Source organism: Talpa europaea (assembly GCF_964194135.1).
Source record: "Talpa europaea genome assembly, chromosome: X".
NCBI lineage: Eukaryota > Metazoa > Chordata > Mammalia > Eulipotyphla > Talpidae > Talpa > Talpa europaea.
In genome coordinates this window covers 74,373,718-74,389,822 of record NC_140081.1, presented here as the reverse complement: position 1 = coordinate 74,389,822, position 16,105 = coordinate 74,373,718, and positions in this window count along the sequence as shown.

The following is a 16,105-nucleotide window of genomic DNA, read 5'->3' as shown; positions in this document are numbered from 1 at the left end:
TGAAAGCTATGCCCACACAAAAACCTGCTCATAGTAGCTCAAAAATTCATAGCAGCTTTTATTTGTAATAGCCAAAAATTGAAAACCCAATGTCTTTTAATAAACAAACAGTAAAACACACTGTGATACATCCATACCATGGAATACTACTCACCAACAAAAAGGAACAAACATTGATACAATTTGGACAGATTTTAAGGGTATCATGCTGACTGAAAAAAGCCCATCTGAGAAGGTTATGTACTGAATGACTGACTTTTTTATTTAAAGATTTGTTTTATTAGTTCATTCATACAAGAACTGAGGTGTAGGCCAGAGGTGTGTGTGGAGGGGGGGATGAGAGGATTCACCAGAGACAGAGTGGGGAGCAGAACAGGAAGATTTACTGAAATACACTGCTGAGGGGAACAGCGGGCAAGTCAGGAGAGGTCTGTGCCATGTCGATTAGCTCCCTGGCCGGGGATCGAACTCATGCTACAGTGGCTGGCGATAGCTTGATAGCGCTGAGACTGTAACCTCTGCGCCACCAGGGAGGCCCTGTATGATTGCATTTATATAATATTCTCCATATGACAAAATTACAGAGATGCAAACACGTAAGTGGTTGCCAGAGGTTAGGTGTAGGAAAGGTAGGAGGTAACAGTGAGTGGCAGCCTGAGGAACTCCATTGTCGTGGCGTTCTGTCTGCTGACTGTGGCGGTAGTGGCTATATGAATCTATACACGTGACAACATACCATAGAGGTGCAAGGACATACAGAAAAGCGTAAGTGCATGCAGAAACTGGTGAAATCTGAATAAGCTCCATAGTCTAGATAATTGTATTGTGCCAATTAATTTTCCGGTTTTAACCATACATTGTAGTTATGGAAGATGTCACCAATGGAAGAAGATGTGTACTTGGAACTTGGAACCTCTCTGTAGTAGTTTTTGCAACTTCTTGTGAGTGTATAATTATTTCAGAATCAAAAGTTACAAATTTCTAATCAATTCAGTCAGGAAAAACTTAAGTATGCTTCAAACAACCTGAATATGTAAAATCTACATTTTCAACTGTAAATTTTATGAAATTTAAATGCAGATGAAAATTTGTTATCCAAACTGAAATATGCTATAAGTGTAAACTACACAATGGATTTCAAACATTTCATGTAAAAACAGCTCATTAATAACTATAGAGGGATTATATGTTGAAATGAAAACAGATCAGATATATTGGGTTGAACAGAATATATTAAAATTAACTTCACCATTCCTGCTTTTATTGGTTACTAGAAGATAAAAAAATTAGTATGGTATTCAAATGACATGTCTATTGGGCAGTGATGCTCTAATGTATCACAAAGGTGAAAGGAAGCAGCTATCACCCATGTTCTGGGGGGAAGGGGAGAGGTGGCAATTACTAAAACTTGGGGAAGGGGCTCCATGAAGCTAAAACTCAGACTTATGAAAAGGGGGCACTTGCCAGCTGGTGCTGAGATCTCGGAGCAGGGCCTGGGTGGTGCTGGGGACCCAGCCCTCTGAACATAGGGTCCAGACCATTGGTATTTTCTCAAGCAGGGCATAAGGCGGGTTCTCCCAAGTGATGGTCAAAGTGCAAACTGGATTCAACTTGTGCTACAGGAAGGCACTGTTCCCAGGACCAAGACTCAGGCTGGAGTGAAGCTCACAGGAACAACAAATGGGCAGGATGCTCCACAGTCAGCAGACAGACAGGAGCAGATCTCTTCCCCTCCAGCCCTGCAGTCTCCCTTTACTGCTCCCTATTGGCAGACCCTAACAATGCAGAAATGTGGTTTGCCGCCTGTCACCTGCATAAAAAGCAGATGTAGGGCTGAGGCAATAACTGGCATAATACCCCCGTGCCAAAAATGCTGAGCTGGCCTCCAACATCTCACCATCGTAAGTGATGTGGCTGGGAAGTGGCTTTCAGACAGGAACTGCCATTTTTCATTCCCCTTTGTATGTAGGTGGGGTCTTAGGACAAGTCCTCATCAGTTGAGTGTTACTGGAAGGGGCGTGCGTGGCATTCAGGACAATCTAAGACACTCATGTGCCTTCTCCGCTCGTTCTCTTTTCCTATATGTTGGCTGGTTGTCAGAACCCAGGGTGGCCTTCGATGCCATATGTTGAAAATGACAGAGCTCGTGGTACCTTCGTGGAAACCTAACTCTGCAGACCCTATGTCCTGACCCTTAGGTGGAAGGGGGCATATAATCAAGAGATCACCAAGGAGGGTTTTTTTTTTAATTCACTAGGAGCTCACAAATGCTCATCAAAACTCTAATCCCACATACATGCCACATTTTATATAAGAAAAAATATTCCTTTTACCTTTTGAACTTACAGGTTATTTAGCTGAGAAAAAGTGGTTACTCTTAAGAGCTTTAGAGAATTTATTCATGCATTCTAAATTGAAGAGTACTTAGCTTTTGGTATAATATTGCAATTATGTTATAATAGCACAGAATTAAAGTTGTTAAGAAGATCTGTCTGTGATTTTATAATATGTTAAATACACATTCAGGAGTGGGGAATGAGCATCAATTCTAAGTCCTTTCTTTTCACTAGAACAAAAGTGGTTTGTTTTTTAAAATGTTTCATATGCCAAATTATTAAGAAGGGACCAGATTAACAAGGGACCGTGACCATCTCCAGACTGGGATTAAAGTCATATGTTAAACACACAAATTTGAACTTCCACCAACTCCATTTAAATAAAGGTATAAAAGGTGGGATTTGCTAAAGGAATAGGCCTTCAGCACCAGTGCTATCCAAATTATATTCAGAATTCTCTCAGACATGGGGGCTCCACTCAGGGAGATGCAGGAAAGGATCTTTTGGGGGATAGTTGCAGTGAACAGTTGCTTTAAAACATTCCATTTATTCACATACCCCAAAAAAAAAAAAAAAAAAAAAAACAAGCAACAACAAATGTTGTCGAGGATGTGGTGAAACAGGAACTCTCCTGCACTGCTGGTGGGAGTGCAAACTGGTGCAACCACTATGGAAAGCTGTCTGGAGGTTCCTCAGTCTATAAAAATGGAGCTACCATAAGACCCAGCAATTCCACTACTAGGGATCTACCCAAAGGACACAAAAACATTGATTCAAAAGAACACCTGTACCCCTGTTTATTGCAGCACTATTTACAATAGGTAATACCTGGAAACAACCCAAATGCCCCAAAACAGATGACTGGATCAAGAAGATGTGTCATATATACACAATGGAGTATTATTCAGCAATCAAAAAAGATAAACTCATGCCATTCACAGCAACGTGGATGGAGCTAGAAGGAATGATGCTCAGTGAAATAAGCCAGAAGGAAAAAGAAAAATATCAGATGGTTTCACTTATAGCAGGAATATAGGGGAACCAAATAAGACATCAGTGTAAAAATAATAACAGTACAAATAATAACAGTACAAAATAATAACAGTACAATATAATAATAACAGTACAAAATAATAACAGTACAAAATAATAACAGTACAAAACACAACAAAGCAAAAACAGACAATTATAAATCAGAGACATATTACAGGGGAGGAGGCGGGAGAGGAATCAGAGGGATGGAGGGAGGAGCACAGGGGACTGAGGTGATGGTGCACGGGTGCCTTGGGGAAGGAAACTCTGTGGGGACTACACCTGAGGGGGTGGGGGGAAAGCAAATACTGTTTAAAAATGAACAATGCTGTAAAATATAAAATAAAATTAATATAAAAATTTTAAAAAATAAACAAAGCATTCCATTTATTACGAGAAGCCCAGAACCTCTGCATGAAAGTAATAAGATTCACTTAAATTCCCTTTGAGGTTGTTGTGAAGTTTTAAATTTTGAAATATTATGAAGAATCTGGTCAAATATATTTTTAGAAAGGTAACCAGCAACCTCTCATTCAGATTGTGCTGAGTGTCAGGCAACGAGGCCAAAGAGAGTGGAGGCAAATGGTGGAGAGTTTTAGAGGGGCGGGCAGGTCTTCAGGGTGTTCACAGCTCTGCTTCCCTTGGGGAGAGGTGTTTGAGGAGACGTCTCTCTCTACTTCTCTCTCATTCTCTTTCTCTTTCTTGCCCCTTCTATCTCTGTCTCTATCTGTCCCTCTGTCTCTCGTGGCACCAGTGGCCCCTGACAGGCCTTTCAGATAAACCTGAACTCTCCTCACTGACCCTGACACAGTGCAGTTCTCTGCCAAGCTCGCTTTCCTTTAGCTTGCTTTCTCCCTTTGGAGAAATATTTCCTTTAGCTTGCTTTCTCCCTTAGTAGAAATATTTACTACTTTAAAGGGAAATTAATTTCCCTCTCAGTGTCAGCAAGTCCCAGTTCTCTAGTCCAAGTTAGGCTCAAAGGGAAGGACAGAGAGTTCACATATACTAGAAATCAGTGTGGATTCAAGTACACGGAGATTAAGCTACTTCTACCTGAGACCAGCTGCCAACCTTCAAACTGTTCCCCTCAGTAGCTTTCCACTACCCAGAAATTCTCACCAAGAGAGTCACTCTTAAAGGGCCTTCCAAAGACATGCAAATACATTTCCAGGCTCTTGAAGCAAAGCAGTGACGTAGTTCCCATTTGGCTTTGGCACAGTCCCTGCTCCACCACCACCGGGGAGTGATTTAAGCTCTCAGAATTTCGGTTTCTTCCTTTGTTTTAAAAAATCCTTTCTCTTCTTTGCACCTGGCACTCATTTCTTGGCATCCTTAGCAACTGGCATTTGTTATCCAATAAGATACAAGCTGACATGGCATAATGGGGGTCTCTTTTCCAGTGGCAATACATTTTAATAAAAGTATCTCAATAACATACCTGATGGATATTTGTAAGCCTTTACCTAATCTTCCTGCCAGCTCTGGGTGGTGGTCTGATCATTTGTCTGTCTTGAACTGACAAAGACATGGTCTGAGAGAGGTTTCTCTGTCCTGCCCACCGTTATGGGACAAATTAGTGGCAGAACCAAGATCAGAGATCATATCTTGTCACTCCTGGCTCAGGGCTTTTTCCTAGAGGTATTCCAACCTCTGTGTTTCTGTATTTTCCATGCTGTTTCTGACCAACTGGACCCAAAAGAGGAGGAAACGCCTGGTCTGGCCCTGTTCATAAAACCTTACACCTGGCCCCTCGTTTATCATGTGCACTGTGTGCTTCGACTCATGTCTGCTCCCTGTTCCTCAATTCTGGAGCCCCGCTGCCATCTAAAGTCTGCCTTTCCTATGCTGTCGGGCTAGAGACCTTCCCCAGGCAGCTGCTCCTGATCAAACCCTCACTACAGTCTTTATTAAAGTCCCTTCACACCTGAGAATACAAAAACCTCCACTAGTTAGAATTCTATGCGTATACATGTGTGGTGGAGGTTGAGTTCTATACATCAGATTCTTAGGGGAATAAGAGAAAAATGACAACTTAAACTCCCAGAGGTTTAATCAAACTGCCAGGTTTTAGTCTGAGACCAGGATTAATGCAACTTCAGTTTCATTTCTTCTGCTTTGTCACTCTACTTGAAGTTCTGAAATGTGATCACTGATGACAAGAGTTAGCCTAGAGGCTCTGCAAGATCCTCAGGGAAGAGAGAATTAGTGGTCACTGGGCTGAACTTTATGAAAGAAAATGGGTTCAGATATTGCAGAAAGATTGACCAGCTGAATTCAAACAAGGTTTTCCCTTAGCCCTGAGTTAACCAGAAAATTCTGCCTTAGGAGCTGTTATTCACATAGTATTCTAGGGGGTTGTCCTGCTCTCTGTATGTAATATGTATGTCTATTTCACTTTTCCAAATAGCATCTTCTGCTGCTCTTGGGCACAAAAAGATGAACACTTAACTGATGCCTGAGACATTTTTCCATCACAACAACACTACCTAAAGGTGACCTAGCCATGTCTAATAACTGTATTTTTCATCCACTTGACAAGTGAAATTTATAGCAGAGAGGATCAAAGCCCTGGGCTGCTGAGGAGGAAATTTGCATAGGAATTTCAGAACTAAAAAGGTCAATGATCCAATGAGAATGGATAGCCCTGAGGAGTTCTGAAGCTCTGTTCTAAGAAAAGGAAACTAAATGGGATTCTTTTTCATTTTGAAAGATGATGAGATGACTTAGGATAACAAGACTCACTTCAAAGTGATGAGCAATCCCATTTGAGTTTTGGCTACATTAAAATTGATGGCTGCAAAGACCAGAATGAAATGCTTATTAGTTATATGACTGGAGAGCTGCAGGGCTATCTACCCTTTGGAGGTAAAACTCCTATGGATTCCTGAGCAAACGGAGACAGCACATCTTACTTAACTAGAGAGGAAGTCTGAAGTCATATATACTGACATCTTTCAGCTATCTATACCAGTCTAAGGATTTCCATAATAGTTCAGTTTGAATTGTTCCCATATGTCTATTTTCTAGGCACTATACTAGTTGCTAGAGATGCAGAGATAATAACTAGTTGTAATAGTCAAGCATTTTCATGAGGTTTTTTATTATTATTATTATGTGAGACCTTCTGCCAAGTGCTTTACACACAGAGTCTCATCTCATTCTCTCTATTACCTGTGAGGTATTCTTAGCATCACTTTACAAATGAGGAAAAAGAGGCATAGAAAAGTTAAATAATGTACCTATGGTCACAAGCTGGTATGTAGCAGCAATGGGTGGTAACCTCAGTTGTGTCCAATTCCAAATTCAAAGTGCTTATCTATTATATCATACTGCCTCAGAGAATGTTAACCTTGTTATCAATTAATATTAAGAGACTCATGGTAGGGCAGCAGACATATACACAGAGACTGTCTTGAACTATTATGCTAAATGTGTAGAGGTGCAAGAGGTGCTGTGGAAATATGGAGAAAGGGTCCTACACTAGCAGCATAGCGTGGAGATGAGAAGCACAGACTCTTAGAGCCAGACAGCCTGGGTTTCAAGTCTGGCTTTGCCACTTACCTATTATGTAAACTTGGACAAGTACCCTGAAAAATGGGATAATAATAGATCCGAACTCAGAGAGTTGCATGAAGATCAAATGTGCCCTTAGAATACTTCCTGGCACATAATGACCACTATACATGGGTTAAAGAAACGAGCTTAACTCTGAGTAGGGCTATAGGAAAGGCTTCTTGAAAGGGCTGATGCCTGAACTGAGTCATAAATGATGAGTAAGAGTTAGCCAGGTGAAGGAAGGTGGCCATGCAATGAGAAGAGCATAGGCCCAAAACAGCCTCGTGAGTGGACACTAACTACAAGCTGCTTGGTAATCGTAGACTAGACTGTACAGTGCAAGAGAGAAAGTGGTGAAGGCATAGATCTGAAAAGGTCCTGTATATCACTTCATGGAGTCTGGCCTTTATTTCCTAGGCAACAGGGTACCATGAGAGAGAATTTGTGCAGGACAACAATACCAACAGATGTACAGGGTAGATTTGTTAGGTGATCTGAAATTTACTTTAGAAATACTCAGCACATTGTGAGATACACACACCTACACCTATACACGTACTATTGGGGCAGTTAGCATCTGAACTAGCACAATGAGGCAGCAGTTAGTTCGCAATTGAAAGACTCTATGAGTCCCATCTCCTGAGGCAGATACGGGAAATCTTCAATCTACCTAAATCTACGCTAGCAGGATTTGCTCATTATTATAGTGGCTGTTAGAAATAAACTTTCACTTGGGAAATAAAAGGTAGTCCAGATTTACTGATCAACAGTTTTGTATTCCCCTGAATGAATGGGTCCTAAGAAATTGGTGATCCCAGAGTGACATCTGAGGTCTATGAAGACGTTGGTCTTGCATCCTGACAGTGGATGATTCTGCTGCCTGATCTGACCGACAATTTAAGGTAAAATACTATAACTGGGCCTCCCTGGTGGCGCAAGGGGTTAAGTCTCAGCACTATGAAGCTATCCGCAGCCACTGCAGCACAAGTTCGATCCCTGGCCAGGGAGCTGCCCACATGGTGCAGCAGACCTCTCCTATCTCGCCTGCTGTTCCCCTCAGCAGTGTATTTCAGTCAGTCTGCCTGTTCTGCTCCTAGCTCTGTCTCTGGTGAATCCTCTCACCCCTTGCACCTCTGGCCTACATCCCAGTTCTTCTATGCAAAAAGAAATAAATCTTTAAAAAAATATACTACAACTGGAGGACAATGGCAGATACTTCAAAAGAACCTTTCCTGCATGGGGCTTAATGGATCTTACGAGGACAGATTGAAAGATTATGTTTAACTGCGAGCAAATGTAGAAACAAAGGGAAAACACTCCTCGACATCAGTCTTGGCAATGATTTTTATATATTATATCAAAATCACAAACAACAAAAGCAAAAACCAACAGGTGGTGTTACATCAAATTAAGAAGCTTTGGCCTAGCAAAGGAAACTATCAACAAAATGAAAAGGCAGCCTATGAGATAGGAGAAACTATTTGCAAAATGTACATCTGATAAAGGTTTAATATCCAAAATATGTAAGGAACTCATACAACTCAATAGTGGGGAAAAAATCTGATTTAAAGATGGGCAGGGGACTAAAATAGACATTTTTCTATACAAATAGCCAAGAAGTGCATGAAAAGATGCTTACTCTCACTAATCATCATGAAAATGCAAATCAAAATCACAATGAGACATTGTCTCATGCCTGTTAGAATGGCTAGCCTTAAAACACAAGAGAACAAATGCTGACAAGGATGTGGGGAAAGGAAGGCTGGCGCACTGTTGGTGGGAATGTCAAGTTGATGGGAATGTCAAGTGGTGCAGCCACCATGGAAAACAGAATGGAAGTTCCTCAAAGAATTAAAACTAGAACTGCCATATGACCCAGCCCCCACCACGTCTGGGTATATATCCGAAGAAGATGAAATCACTGTCTCAAAGAGATAGCAGCACTCTGTTTTTCACTGCAGCATTATTAACACAAGCTAAGACATGGACAAAACCTAATGTCCATTGATGGATAAATGGATAAAGAAAATGTGATATATAATACTTGTTGGAATGTCATTCCACAAAAAAGAAGGAAATCCTGCCATTTGTTTTGCTTAATTTAACATCGTTGTTCATTTTTGTATAATGCTTGATTTCTCCCCTCAGGTATAATCCCCATAAAATTCCCACCCCCAAACCATGCATGAACTGTCACCATAGTCCTTTATGCTCTTCCCTCACCCTCCTGACCCCTTTCCTTCCCCCTCCCCTGCAGTATATCTCAGTTCTATAGTTTGCCTGTGAAGTTTTGTCTTTTTTCCTGACCCCTTGCTCAGTTCCCCTATATTGCTCCTATAAGTGAAACCATCCAATATTTTTCTTTTTCCTTCTGACTTATTTCACTAAGCATTATTCCTTCCAGCACCATCCATGTTATTGCAAATGGCATGATTTTATCTTTTTTGATTGTAGAGTAGTATTCCATTGTGTATATATACCCCATCTTCTTGATCCAGTCATCTGTTTTTGGACATTTAGGTTGTTTATATATCATACCTATTGTAAATAGTGCTGCAATGAACATAGGGGTGACTACATGGATGGAGCTTGAGGGCACTATGCTAAGTGAAATATATCCGTCAGATACTGTATGACCTCACTTGTATGTGAAGTCTAAAAAAGCCAAATTCACCGAAACAGAGAGTAGAATGATAGTTGCCAGGGGCTGAGGGATAGGAGAAATGGAGAGGTGGTGGTTGGCCCAAGGGTACAAACTTTCAGTTAGAAGATGAGTAACTTCAGACACCTATTGTATAGCATGGAGATCATAGTCAGTACTGTGTTTTAACTTGAAAGTTGCTATGAGAGTAAAACTTCAGTATTTTCACCATAACAACAACAAAATGTCAATTACATGAGGTAAAGGATGTCTTAATTTACTTTAGTGTGGTAAATATTTCACAATATTTACATGTATCAAATCATTACATTGTATACCTCAAACGTATTAATGTTATATATCAATTATATCTCAATAGAACTGGGGGAAAAAAAGAAATAATAGGATCTGGAAAGCAGCCATATGCCAGGCCCTCAAAAATGTAAACAGAATTACCATATGATCCAGCAATTCTATTTCTGAGTATATACCCAAAAGAAGTGAAATCAGGGACTTGAACAGATATTTGTGCACTTGTGTTCAAAGCAGCATGTTCATAACAGCAAAAAAGGTGGTAACTACCCCAATGTCCATCGATGTGACTGGATAAACAAAATATGGCACGTGTGTATGTGTGTACATATACACATGCACAGACGTGTTTATACACATAATAGAATGTGAGTTAGCCTTACAAAGGAATGAAATTCTGATATATGTTACAATACAGATGAACTTGAAGACACGTTAAATGAGATAAGCCAGACACCAAAAGACAAAAATTGCATGATCACATTTATGTAATATATCTAGAATAGTCAAATATATAGAGATAGGAAGTAGCATAGTGGTTACCAGGGTCTGAGAGGAAAGAGAAGGGGGAGCTATTGTTTAATGGGTACAGGATTTCAGTTTGAGATGGTGGAAAGTTGTGGAGATGGGTGGTGGTGATGGTTGTACAACAGCGAATGTCCTCGGTGCCACTGACATGTACACTTAAAAATAGTCCAAATGGTAAAATTTGTCCTATGTTTATTTTATCACAGTAATAAAAGTAAGAGATAGCAGGATAATCACAGTCTTTTAAATCACTGAGGTAAATGCCATAAGGAACATTTCAAGGAGTGACTGCTTCTGGGAAGCAGGAAAGGGACGTCTGCTTATTGTTAGAAGCCTTGGGATTCTTATCTTAACTGCGTGCATGTATTATAAGATAGAAATAAAAGAATTTCAATTTTTTTAAGCTGATGAAATCACTCAGAGAGTTTGAAGAGTTGGTGGAAGAAGAGGTGCCTTAGGGGAAAGGGTGCAGGAAAAAATAACCCACTAAAATAAGTTACTAAAAAGAGGGTTATTACACAGAAACAGGGAAATAACACAGAAATGTACTTCAGGAAGCCAGCAGCACCTCACAGAAACTAGAAAATTATCTAGGTGCCCTCTCCTATGCTCTCTCATCACTCCTCTCTCCCTCTTATTCCTCCCACAACTTCGCCCTCTCTTCCTCCTCCAGCTGCTATTCTATCTCTCTCTGGCTCATGATCTCTTCCTTGCTTCTCTGGGGGTGTTGGATTTATTCACCCACCCCTTCCTCTGCTGAATAATGTCTTCTAATCACTCATTCATTCTCACAAGGTCAAAATGATGACTTCAGTCTCTCAGTCTGTATGACCTTACTCAGTCAACATCTTCCTTCTCACTAGTGCCTGGGAGAGAGAACGGACTCCTGACGTCAGGCTTCTGCCTCTGGTTAGACAGCCATCCCTGCTATTGGCTGGGCTCTGGGGCTTTACCTTCCCTTCTTTGGAGATGATAGGTTGGGAAGTATTGAAATAAAGGAGATTTAAATTGAACTTTAGTCTAGAAAATACTATCAAATAAGATCCTTGAGGACTGGAGGAGCAGGAGAATCAGAAGGAAAGCCAGGGAAGAGAGTTTTAAGCAGGTGAGTGGTAGGATAGCTCCAAGTGCTGCAGAGCAAGATCACCTAATGATTAAAAGGTGTCTGTTAAGTGTGGCATTCAGCGAATGAAATGGAAGGATACAGAATTTCAAATATAGATCATTCTTAAAAGAGGCTTGACCAACAAAGGAGCAGCTGAGGGGGACACTGGGTAAAAAAGATTTTTGTTTGTTTTTATTAAAACAAAACAGAGGTCTCGGTGTGGTTACAAATGTGGCTGAGTATAAGGGAAGAACAAAGAGTTTTTAAGAGATGGGCAGGTGAAACACTAAGGATTAGTATTGAACTAGAGAAAGGACACATTCTCTGAGATTGGCAGAAAATCTTAAGCACTGCAGTTAGAGGTTTTCAATTCAGAATGAGTATTATATTTGCCACACATGCCAACCCTGACCACGGGGCTACTCTTAATGAATAAAAGAGGGTCAAGACATAATCCAGGAGAAGGCCAACACTTAACAATGCAAGTGAGTGTCGACGCCAGATCCGATCATTCAGAATGAATGTTTAGTTTGGGTGTAGCTTTCCCTAGTATCATACGGCTCTGAATCCATTCCCCTCAACACCTAATTGGCTACATGCTCCAGGAATGCCAACTAACAACCTTTACAAAGTATAATTAGTAAAGTATATTAGTATTAGTATATAGCAATATTGGTAAAGTAAATAGCAATAAAGTTATATATCATTCTGGAAATAGGACAGGAATAGGACAGGCATCAAGAGATCTGCCACCTTCCCTCTCTGAGGCTGCCCCACTTGTGAAAGTGAGTGGTTGGCCTCAGTTGTTTCTCTGGTTCCTCCACTTGGAAAATGCCACGACTCCTGGACACCTGGCTTAGCTATGCTTTTCCTGTAGCTGTATCGCTGCTCTCCTGCACTCGTGCAGAGGAGCGGAAGCTGACCATATTCTCCCAAGCTCAAGATAACAGTAAGAAACTCCAAGACCCTGAACTAACACAAAAGAGTCAGTAAAAGAAGCCAGAGTCCAAGGAAGCAGTGACTGACCTCCTGCTATTAATGTCAGTGCTCAGTTGTACAACACTATGGCTGTGTAACCTTGAGATCAATTCAGTGCCTCAAAAATGAAAAAAAAAAAAAAAAACAAAACTCAAAGCTACTTCTTTTGGGGTGAAATCAAGATTTACTTCCCAACCCTGCTAACTGTTGAAGAGAGAGTGAATATTTTCTTCCTTCACAACTGCCATAAGCACCAAGAATATTTTAATATATGTAGAAAAAAGGGTGTTTATTATTCACAACTCACCAACTATTCTTACCAAACCTTCAAAGCTTCGCTGGGAGGAAATTAAATTAGGACCAGTGTGTCCTATCCACCTTCCTGCATGGTACTAGCGAGAACAATTTTCAGTGTTAACACCTGAAAGAGTTAACACTCCTGTTCTAAAGTTTAAAAATACTTGAAGAGTGGGATTGTGAATAAAGATCATGCTGTCCTTTCTACAAAAACATGGTAGAACAGATCTATGAGTAAGCCATATCTTCCTTTTCCTTTTCCAGGGCTGAGGATGTGCTTCATCTACACCCTATAACCCTGTTGCGACCACACAGTTTTGACTTGTGCTCAGGTGGCCAAGGGATAGATGTCAACAATAGTGGCCAAGGAAGGAACTCATTCTTTTATCAGACCCAGGATCACGAAACTGTCACCTGCTAGTACCTGCACATGCCTGGAACTTCACCTAAAAGTAGTTTGCTCAACTACTTTTACCAAATTGACCCAGTCATCTGGTTTACCACCTAGGCCCTGTGTAGACATGGTCTGAGTCCCCAGACTTCAGTTCTGAACACCACAGGCAAGGGCTCCATCTTGGAGGACTGGCCAAGTTCTCAGTCTCTGCTATAATCGGGGATGCTGGTTGGTCCCAAGCAGGGTAGAGGGACAATACACTGCCTCTCTGTTTCCCGTACATGGGCAGGTAGAGGCAGGCCCCACTTCGGGAAGAGTGTGACTGCTCAGCTGCCAGCTTTTTCAGCAGATGGTATCACCACCACGAGATAATTAGCATGCAGTCCCACAGGGGGGCTGGGGAAAGAGAATGAGCAACTGACATGGAAAATTAGATGAACAAAAATGTAGGGGAGGTTGCTGCCCCAGTTGAAAATGTTCCTGCCTCGACTTGAAAGGCTCCCGACTGCTCTGGCTCTAAAGATACATTTCTTTCTCTTTCTCATTTGTGTCTCCGATGCCTTATAGCTTGCTAGGTGTGTTCTATTTCTGCTCCTCTTCAAAAACCTCTTTCTTTGAGACTCTTACTTTGCAAAGATTTGGAGTGTCTTAATGCTCAGTCCTCCCGCTTCCTGGGTCACAATTTGCTACACCTGCAGCACAGGTGCTCCGGCCAGAGCCCTCGGGAATGCCGCTGTGCCTGCCTCAGTCTATGGGTTCCGCCGATCTGTTGCTTCACTTATTTAATCAAGTGCTGTTATCATTATACAGCTGGAATCTATTCAAAAGCAAGATGATAACTTGTGCTTTTGATTATTCTTTTGTTGTTTTATTTTGGTGTACTAAGAGCTTCACATAAGAATAAAATAAGCAGCCATCTGTTTTATAAACCATTATGTTGAAAGTGTGTCAACGGAAACACAATTTACAGACTGTTGGATATTGGCTAATTAACAAATTAGCTGCATTACTGGACATGCACACCATTCCCCATTAGTTGCATGTGTCTGTGATGAAGCAGGGGAGGTTATAAAGTAACAGTGGTGAAAAAAAGACCAAGGTCTGGTTAACCCTGGGCAGAAGGGCAGCTCACCTTCTGGATGCAAGATGCAAGGTTTGTCCTATTGCCCTCAGTTCCAGGGTAAATCTGGCCACTGCAGTCTGAATCTTTCCCTTTTACTAACTGGCTCCATTCACATTCCTCCTGAAGCCAGCTGCCGAGTTCCTTTTACAAGGAGCATTTCAGGAGTAGCCTGCCTTTGGGGAGGAGGGGCAAAGGCTGTTAAGTACAACAACAAAAAAAGGGAAAACTAAATAAAGAATAAAGCTATGCTGTGATCAAAAGGTGCCTTTCTCCTTAGCTCTGGCTAAATACGCTGGATTTATAAACACTTTTATTGAGTTGAGTTTCAAAGCTTTTACTAAGTGTTTACTTGGTACAGAGATAAGACAAGCAAACAAGGCATCTAGTCAACCAACTCAATAGCGGGGCCCACCAGGGCACGAATCGGTTCTATTTATGAAATAGGAAATGCTGGTTCTCAGCATGCCCCGGCTCGTCCTTGGACATATCCTCCACTTTCTAGCCCACCTCTCTGGGTCCCATGATCTCCCACTGCCTCTTGGTTGTTCCCTGTGCTGCCTCTAATTTAATGAAGCTGGGACTCCTATTTCTGAGCACTGGGCACCAGCCCCATCCGGCCTGTCCCACGCCTCCAATCAAAAGGTTTACTAATCTCTCAAGGCCCAAATTCATAATAGGATAACCTCACAAGTGACACATTTCCATTTTAACAAGGGGGCCTCTGGAATTCCTTTGCCTAAATGGGTGACTCTAAGGGTAGAGATCTCAGATTTGAGTAAACTTCAGTAAGACATTTTGGGGTACATGGGAGGGCAGTTTAAGAACTTCCAAGGCAGTTGCACTCATTCCTTTGTGTGCGATTGGCTGTAGGATCACACAGAGGCCCCTGGGCAAGAATCACATGTAGATTTTACACCTTTGCCAAAAATCAGTTGAAAAAATCCGTGGGGAATTATTTCTGGGTTCTCTATCTTATTAGCCTATTGATCTATGTGTCTACTCTCCACAAATACCATGTTGTCTTGATTACTGTAGCCATATAGTAAGCCTTTACATTGGAAGAGTGAATCCCCTCCCCAGTTTAACCCTCATAAAAATCATTTTAGCTACGCTCGGTGTCCCCCTCCGTATATATATACACACACACACACACATTTGTGTACATATATCATAATAGGCTTATCAATGTCTGTGAAAATCCTTGCTGAGATTTTTGATTGGTATTTCATTAACTTATAAAGTAAGGTGGGAAGAAGTGACATCATCGCTATGTTGGGTCTTCTAATCCATGAACACAGTAAGTCTCTCAAATTATTAATGTCTTCTTTGAAGTCTTTCATCAGTGTTTTATAATTTTCAACTCACAGATCCTGTAAGTGTTTTAAGTTTATATCTAAGCATTCCATTTTCTTTGAAGCAATTATAAATGGTATTGTTTTTCATTTATATTTCCAGATGATTTATTTTTGTGTGTTGCTCTTATATCATGTAGACTTGCTGAATTCAATTATTAGTTCTAGAAGGGCTTTTTTGTTAGATTCCTTGAATTTGTTTGTAGGCCATCAAGACTCCTACAAATAGAGACAGTTTTACTTGATTCTTTCCAATCTGTATGTCTTTTATTTCTTTTTCTTGCCTTGCTGTGCTGGCTAGAACTTCCAGTGGAAGAACAATGTGGAATAGAAATGATAAAAGTAGACATGCTTGCCTTATCCTAATCTTCAGAAGAAAAGCATTCATTCTTTCACTATTAAGTATAATGTTAGCTGTAGATTTTGTAGATGTTCTTTGTGAGCTTATTTAA